The following is an 8,956-nucleotide window of genomic DNA, read 5'->3' on the forward strand; positions in this document are numbered from 1 at the left end:
ATCCGACACTTCCACCATTCCATCGGCTTGAACCTCTGCACCATCGCTGCTTCTCCTCCATCATGAGCGACGAGAATGTTCCCACTCTCCCTGTCGCCATTGTCTGCATCATGAAGGTTTTTGACACATACGCCTGCAACCAGGGGAACAAAGACACACTTTCCAAAAACGAGGTGAAGAACCTGCTGCAGGCTGAACTGAGTTCTTTGCTCGAGGTATGTCGAGTGATCTCAAGAACATGGTCAGAATTTTAAATCTGCTTGGTTGCATTCAAGGTAAATTAAAAAAATAAAATAAAAAAACACGTCAGATAAAAGACGCAGGAGTTCAAGTTGTGAAGTTCATGACAAATGCGTGCTTGGCTGACTTCTCCTTTCTTGCTTTTAAATTGAGTTGAAAGACTGACAATGACGAAAAGAAGTAGTATATCTTAGAAACTATTTCCTCTGTATTGCTACAGTTGTGTGGAGGTTTTTAATCTCATACTTACAATAGTTTTTTCAGAAAAGTTGCAAAGGGGCAACAGTAAAGTTGTAGGTTAAGGAACAAGACACCAACATGGCTTTCTCTGTACAAAAACCTTTCTAACAATATGATTTATTTGATAAATGGATAGTTTTTTACAATTTTCTTGTCTCACTCTCCGAGTTCCCGTAACTGATAATACTGGAAATTTTTGTACATTGTCAATAATTTCTATAAAATGTTTAATATTACTTTATAATGACTACATTGTAAACTGTTTTTACAGGACACCCTAGGCCGGAGGTCAATGATCGACTTTGTTGTCGTGTCATCAGACCTCCGGCCGCGTGTCTTGGACACTCGGGTGAAGAGAGGGGCAGAGTTGTCAACCGATCACCACCTGGTGGTGAGTTGGATCCGCTGGCGGAGGAGGAAGCCGGACAGACTTGGCAGACCCAAGCGCATTGTGAGGGTCTGTTGGGAACGTCTAGTGGAGCCCTCTATCAGTAGGGTATTCAACTCGCACCTGCGGGAGAGCTTCTCCCATGTCCCGGGGGAGGTTGGGGACATTGAGTCCGAGTGGACCATGTTCTCCGCCTCCATTGTTGATGCGGCTGCTCGGAGTTGTGGTCGCAAGGTCTCCGGTGCCTGTCGTGGCGGCAACCCCCGAACCTGGTGGTAGACACCGGAAGTAAGGGATGCCGTCAGACTGAAGAAGGAGGCCTATCAGGCCACTCTGGCTTGTAGGTCTCCGGAGGTCATCGACGGGTATCGGCAGGCCAAGCGAGCCGCGGCTCGTGCTGTCGCAGAGGCAAAAACCCGGGCCTGGGAGGAGTTCAGGGAGGCCATGGAGGAGGACTATCGGTCGGCACCAAAGAAATTCTGGCAAACCGTCCGGCGCCTCAGGAGGTTGAAGCAGTGTCTCACCAACACCGTTTACGGTGCGGGTGGAGGCCTGCTGACCTCGACCGGGGATGTCGTCGGACGGTGGAAGGAATACTTTGAGGATCTCCTTAATCCCTCAGTCATGTCTTCCGAAGAGGAAGTAGAGACCGGGGACTCGGAGGCTGGCTCATCCATCACCCAAGCTGAAGTCACTGAGGTTGTTCGCAAACTCCTCGGTGGCAGGGCTCCGGGGATGGATGAGATCCGCCCTGAGTACCTAAAGTATCTGGATGTTGTAGGACTGTCTTGGTTGACACGTCTCTGCAACATCGCGTGGCGTTCGGGGACCGTGCCTCTGGACTGGCAGACCGGGGTGGTGGTCCCTCTGTTTAAGAAGGGGGACCGGAGGGTGTGTTCCAACTACAGAGGGATCACACTCCTCAGCCTCCCGGGTAAGGTCTATACCAAGGTACTGGAGAGGAGAATCCGACCGATAGTCGAACCTCGGATTCAGGAGAAGCAGAGTGGTTTTCGTCCCGGTCGTGGAACACTGGACCAGCTCTATACCCTCCATCGGGTGCTCGAGGGTTCATGGGAGTTTGCCCAACCAGTCCACATGTGCTTTGTGGATCTGGAGAAGGCTTTCGACCGTGTCCCTCGGGGTGTCCTTTGGGGGGTGCTCCGGGAGTACGGGGTCCGGGGCCCTTTGCTCAGGGCTGTCCGGTCCCTGTATGACCGGAGCAGGAGCTGTGTTCGCATTGCCGGCAGTAAGTCAGACCTCTTCCCAGTGCATGTTGGACTCCGCCAGGGCTGCCCTTTGTCACCGGTTCTGTTCATAATTTTTATGGACAGAATTTCTAGGCGCAGTCAGGGGTCGGAGGGTGTCCGGTTTGGGGACTACAGGATCTCATCTCTGCTGTTTGCAGACGATGTTGTCCTGATGGCTCCATCAAACCCGGACCTGCAACATGCACTGGGACGGTTTGCAGCTGAGTGTGAAGCGGCTGGGATGAGAATCAGCACCTCCAAATCCGAGGCCATGGTTCTCGACCGGGAAAAGGTGGCTTGTCCTCTCCAGGTGGGTGGGGTGTCCTTGCCCCAAGTGGAGGAGTTCAAGTATCTCGGGGTCTTGTTCACGAGTGAGGGAAGGATGGAGCGTGAGATCGACAGGCAGATCGGTGCAGCGGCTGCAGTGATGCAGTCGCTGCATCGGACCGTTGTGGTAAAGAGGGAGCTGAGCCGAAAGGCAAAGCTCTCTATTTACCGGTCGGTCTACGTTCTGACCTCACCTATGGTCATGAGCTTTGGGTAGTGACCGAAAGAACAAGATCGCGGATACAAGCCGTCGAAATGAGTTTCCTCCGCCGTGTGGCTGGGCGCTCCCTTAGAGATAAGGTGAGGAGCTCGGCCACACGGGGGGAGCTCGGAGTAGAGCCACTGCTCCTCCACGTCGAGAGGAGCCAGCTGAGGTGGCTCGGGCATCTGTTCCGGATGCCTCCTGGGCGCCTCCCTCGGGAGGTGTTTCAGGCATGTCCCACCGGGAAGAGGCCTCGGGGAAGACCCAGGACACGCTGGAGAGACTATGTCTCTCGGCTGGCCTGGGAACGCGTCGGGATCCCCCCGGAGGAGTTAGAGGAAGTGTCTGGGGAGAAGGAGGTCTGGGAGTCCCTGCTCAGACTGCTGCCCCCGCGACCCGGCCCCGGATAAAGCGGCAGAAGATGGATGGATGGATGGATGTAAACTGTTTTAAAAAAGTACGAACAAAGACTTTATTCATAATGAACAAATGTTTTATTAAGTTTGAGCCAGTTTTAGTAATACTTAAGTAAGGCTAAGGTTAGGGTAAGGAATTAGGGTTACATAATTATTTGAGAAGTAACTAAGCCTGAATTATTCGTAATACACTATTTTTTCACTAAGAATGAAGTCTTTGTTCATGCATAAGGCAGAAATAAGTGTAGTTATCATAAAGTGTTACCAATTGTTTTCGAATTGAAATCTGTGTGCAAATTTCTCACATAGATTCAAGGACGACAGGAAAATGAAAATAGGACAATCAAAAATCAAGATAAATAATAAGGACTAAAATCTTATCAATGTAACTAGCATATTATAAATAGTTTACAGCAACACAAAAAACTTCAAATTCTAATAAAATACAATAAAAGTAGAGTCAAAATATAAAGCCACAACACAATTTTGTACAATTAGAGGCTGCAACTATGGTTATGTGTACAGTATAAGCATATGGACATAATGACTTCAGTGTGTTGAACCGGTGATACAATTGCACATGATTAGTACTGGTTCAATTCAATACAAAGATTTTCAAAAATAGCTTGATTCCTCCTCGTTAAATCTGATATCATTATTAGTAATTTTGCAAACTGATTTACAGAATAAAACAATTTACGCACAACAAGCTCGCCTCTCACAAATTCGGATGGGCCAATATCTATATATTTTTTGCCACCAGACTGCAGAGAACTCAGATCAAGTGGACAAGCTGTTCAGACATTTGGACTTCAATGGAGATAACCAAGTGGACTTCCCTGAGTTCATGAGGTTCCTGGCTGCTTTCACCTGTGCCTGCTATGGGAGGGCATATGACATGACCAAATTATCATAATCCAATTGAGCCATCATACCAGGACGCTACGGGGACATCACTTGTAGCATGTTTTATGGTGTTGGAAAATAAAAAGTGTTGCTCCATTTACTTGTGGATTATTTTGCCAGAGGGGTCACTTTACTTTGGTGTGTGTGTGTGAAAATATTAGTGTTTAGTTACCGCAACTACTTTCTTTTCTCCGTTAGCTTTGTGTCGTCTGTAGCTGCGCTGATAGCCTGTACCATCACCCCCCACTCTTGCACACAGACACGCCTTTCCTGTGAGCAAATACTAAATACTAAAGTACTGCTGACTTTATTGACATGTACAGTATTTACTGCACAAAGCAGGAGACAATCTGTTGACAGCAGTCAGATATGACCCGTGTGCAATATAATTTGTATTTAGTTATTTTCCCCACAATGCAGTTCAGCAAAGACACGGTTAGCAAAGTCCTATCCTTAAACAAATGATATGTTCCTCAACCTAATCCTAATCCCAACCTCATCCAGAGTATCAAAAAAATATTGGCCTTTTGTCAAAATGACAATGCTTGTCTAATAGTTTAGCAGTTAATCATATGTTCTCTCAAATATTACGACTGAAAAATGTTATCAAAATAATTTGGGCTCAGTTTTTAGGAAACTCAGGAAACTCCTGGGTTCAATCCTCTGACCGGACATGGCTTACTCTGTTGAATTAGCAAATTCTCCATTTGTCTGTTTCCTCTTGGTGCACTGTCCAACAACCTGTTAATAGCAGCTAGTTGAGCATGGGTCTTGGTTAGGAGTAACCAGTTGAAAGATCAAATTATTGAAAACTTTATTTTTACTGTCTTAAAAACGAGAAAAAACAGGCTAGTTAATTTTAAACTCTAAACAGCGGTTCAAAAATGATTCCTCACTTTGTCAATGTGTTCCTAGAATATTCATTATTGATCTCAATGAGTTTATAAGTAGGTTTCACAACTTTCAGAGGCCAGAGCAGAGTTTGCACATCACAATACTGCAAACAAGAACTAGCATGCTAACAGCAAACCAATACTATTTCTGCTTCACTTTATTTCCGTAAAAAATATCAGGTAGCGCTCCATTAATGTTAGATCGATGAGTGACTCAAACATCTTTTCTGCTGCTATGCTTGCTGTCCATGTTCTGCTGTACATAACTGCTGTGTGTGTGTGTGTGTGTGTGTGTGTGTGTGCGTGCGTGCGTGGGTGCGTGCTTGTGTGTTTTCTGTGTGTGTTTTCTGTGTGTGCGTGAGTGTGTGTGTGTGTGTTTCTGTGTGTGTGTGTGTGTGTGTGTGCGTGTGTGTGTGTGTTTCTGTGTGTGTTTGTGTGTGTGTGTTTCTGTGCGTGCGTGCGCGCGCGTGTGTGTGTGTGTGTGTGCGTGCGTGCTTGTGTGTTTTCTGTGTGTGCTTTCTGTATGTGCGTGTGTGTGTGTTTCTGTGTGTGTTTGTGTGTGTGTGTGTTTCTGTGCGTGCGTGCTTGAGTGTGTGTGTGTGCGTGCGTGTGTGTGTTTGTGTTTGTGTGTGTTTCTGTGCGTGCGTGCTTGAGTGTGTGTGTGTGCGCGCGTGCGTGCGTGTGTGTGTGTGTGCACGCGGTCAGATATTGTCACACATTATCAGCACAATGTCAGAGATCACATGACCACTCGTACATCATCAGCGAGTATGTTTATGTGTTTGTTCACACTTGGCTTTATGACTGAGGGGTGGAGCCGGGCCACACAGCTGTTGTAAATGCGGTGTCCGGGCATGCCAGGCACTTTTCTGTGATTTTAGAGAACGCTATCGAGGTTCACATTGTGTGCTTACAAATAGACCACGAGTGCCTCCTGAATTAAAACCTTGTCAACACTGCGACTTATCCCATCTCTGAGTCTACGCGGCTCCGCAAGCGGTGTCAGTGTCAGAGCGTCTATTCTGATCCCACGTCATAAATATTAAACTTTTTAAATGTGTCAGATACAAGTTGAACCAGTGTAGGGAGGGGAAGTAAATACAAACACAATTACTGAATGACAATGACAGTGGAGGAGGGTTTTTTATGACTCTTGTTTGACATAAGTGTTGGGAAGAGTACTGAAAAGGTATTTACAGAATACTGAATGACTGCATTAAAATATAGTCCATCAGAGCATTGTAAAGTAATTACATTTTGAATAGCACAAAATGAAAGAATAACTCTAACCAGAATAAGGAGTGGAATTCTTAGGTATCTGTTTTTACTGCTGCACTTTTTACACTTTTTACTTTTTGGGTTCATCCTGACTGAGTTCAAATCTTGGCACATTGAAAAATTTATTGACTAAAAATCACCCTTTAATAGTTATGAAAAACAGGTCTTGGTAGATGTTGTACAAGAAGCCTAGTGTTGTCGGTCTATATGTTGATAACTCTCTCTTCATTTGACAGTGATGCACTAAGCTTCTGAGACTCTGAATAGGCAGAAATACGATTTGAAATGAATCAGGCAATATTATGTGTCAAAACATATGCACCCTGAGATGGCACTGGTCCGTTGTGTGCCCGAGTGCATGAGCCCAGGGAGCAGGAAGGTGTAGTGGCCAAGGGTTTCTGCTCGTCTCTGATTACGGCTGTTTGGCAGCTGACGCTAGCGGCTAATAGAGACCTGCCTGTAGCTGTCTGCTGTGGCCCCACATTCCAGTCAGCAGCTGTCAGTCCCTGCACAGGCTCTTATTAATGACCTCCACTGAGCCCCTCACACATTCTCACTGTTTAGAGTGAAATCAGGTCAGTCTGCTGCACGCCGCGTAGGACTCCAAAATGCCACTGTGTGCTGCCGGTTGTCACACTTAAATTGCACTTCCACATCCGAGCGGAGGTGGAGATGCTCTAATAGGATTGTGTGCATGATCATAAATAAGGTGTTGACAGCAGGTTTTGTTTGTCAGCTGAGGGGGAGGGGCAGCCGGTAAATCACTCACCTCTGATCATCCCATTTCCCCCTCGGGCTCAGGCTCCACCCGCAGTCAGGCACCTCTCAGGTTTATAGTATATAGTATAACGCTTAAACTTGTTTTACCACAGCCTTCTCTTGGTGCCTGAGGTCCAACGGTGTGGTCTGGCATTGCCCACACAAACAAACAGCTCTGCACCTAGCGCCTGCCTCTGGTTCACACTGCACTCGCTCTCACGGTTTCCTCTTTCATCTGACTCATGAAGAACTCGTCTTTCAGGCTGATGAGTGGCACCTCTGATGCTCTTGGCTGTTATTTTGTGAAAGAGGAAACATTCTAGCCCAGGACAGGAAGCAATTAAGTGTTAGAAATCAGTGGCGCAACGTACTGCCACTTTTACACGTTTTAGTTTTACTGCACTACATTTGTGAGCGGGTTTCTGAACTTTATACTTTTCATACTGTTTGAGAGGTTATTTTGAGTGTGTTCATGTTGACGTTCTGCTAAAAGGTTTTGAGTTCAAGCCTCAGTTTTGAGCAAACACAATTATATACATAGAATTCACAAGAAAAATTTGAAAATCGATTGGAATATCTGCTGTTGAACAAAGGCACAATTCTTTATCAAAATCACTACATTTAACACAAACAGTTCTGTGTGAAATACTTTTTTACTCTTGCAGTACATTTTGAAACATGTACTTCAATACTTTTATGTGCTATTACTTATATTGAGTAATTTCTTTGCTTCTGTCTTTTTACTTTTACTTGAATAACAAAATTGAATGCTTCTTCCACCGCTGCTAGAAATAAGGAAGTAATAACAAGTAATAACGCTGTGGTAACACATCTTACCACCGAGCAGGCCACACTGGTGTTCGTGTCTCATAGTGACTGTAGTGTATCTTTATGGCTTGTTTCCGCGTCCTGCATCGGCGCTGGGTGCACACACTAAGAGCCAGTGGCCCACCGCACTGTGGTGGATGTGAGACATGAAGTCACTCCCGCTTTCCACAAAGTTCCCACATTGACAAGCCACACAACATAAATCATGCCTTTCTTTAATCAAATGCTTTCCACTATTGTTCTGCCCATGCTGTATATTTGGTAACTCTTTATTGAGGCTGTAAATAGTAGTACTGTAAAGTATGAAGACTTAATTTTCAAACACATTCTTATGAAGAATTGTTCAGGCTTTTGGAGTTAAGGTATTAAGTATGCACTAAGCCTGAATCATTCCAAATACCGTATTTTCCGGACTATAAGTTGCACCTTTTTTCACAGTTTTGGCCGGGGTGCGACTCATACTTATATTTATACTTATATACTTTTATTTCCGAGCGACTTATATGTGATATTATTTGTTATTTTCACACTTGCAACCGCATTTCATACTCCAGTGCAACTTATATATGTTGTTGTCTTCTCTATTATGCATTTTTTGGCTGGTGCGACTTATACTCCGGTGTTACTTATAGTCCGGAAAATACGGGTAAACTATTTGTTCATCATGAATTATGTCTTTCTTCATGCTTCATTAAGGTTATTAAAGTGTTACCTATATTTTATAATAGTCAAGTTAATGTTATTTCTAAAACCCTATTGTATTGTATTGTATTTTTATATTGCTTTTTACTTTCAGAATTCACTTGTTTTCCCCCATTTACCGCACCATCAACAAAGCACACTCCTAGTTTGTGAAGGTTTGTTCATCGCCAATGGAAATGACGCCACAAAGAAGCAATGAATTGATTCTGAATTGATTTTTCTAAAGCTTGTTTTCCACTTTGACTTTCGTTTTGACTTTTGAATAGTTTTTCTTCATTTAGTCCTTGATTTGAGATTCATTGCCCAAGACCGTTTGCTGCTTCCTGCTTTTATAAGATGGAGATGCTTGTCTTTTAAATTGTGGGGCAGGGTCTTTTCTGCCTTTTCTTGTGTGGCTCACCCTCTCCATGACCCTGCTCTGGATGTCGGGCATTCATAGCTGTGATTATATCTTTGGACGGTGGAGATAAAGATGGAGAGCTTATGGGTTTTTAATATCAGCCATGGAAGCATTAGTGCTGATCCAG

At 44.8% G+C, this 8,956-nt stretch overlaps 1 pseudogene; it reads left to right on the top strand.

Moving 5' to 3' along the window:
* Positions 1-3,979, top strand: LOC140349360 (protein S100-A1 pseudogene; annotated as a pseudogene).
* Positions 3,980-8,956: the final 4,977 nt, after the last annotated feature.

Source organism: Eucyclogobius newberryi, unplaced genomic scaffold (genome assembly GCF_026437365.1).
Source record: "Eucyclogobius newberryi isolate DKJ021-1_F unplaced genomic scaffold, fEucNew1.0.hap1 SCAF_7, whole genome shotgun sequence".
In the NCBI taxonomy this organism is placed as follows: domain Eukaryota; kingdom Metazoa; phylum Chordata; class Actinopteri; order Gobiiformes; family Gobiidae; genus Eucyclogobius; species Eucyclogobius newberryi.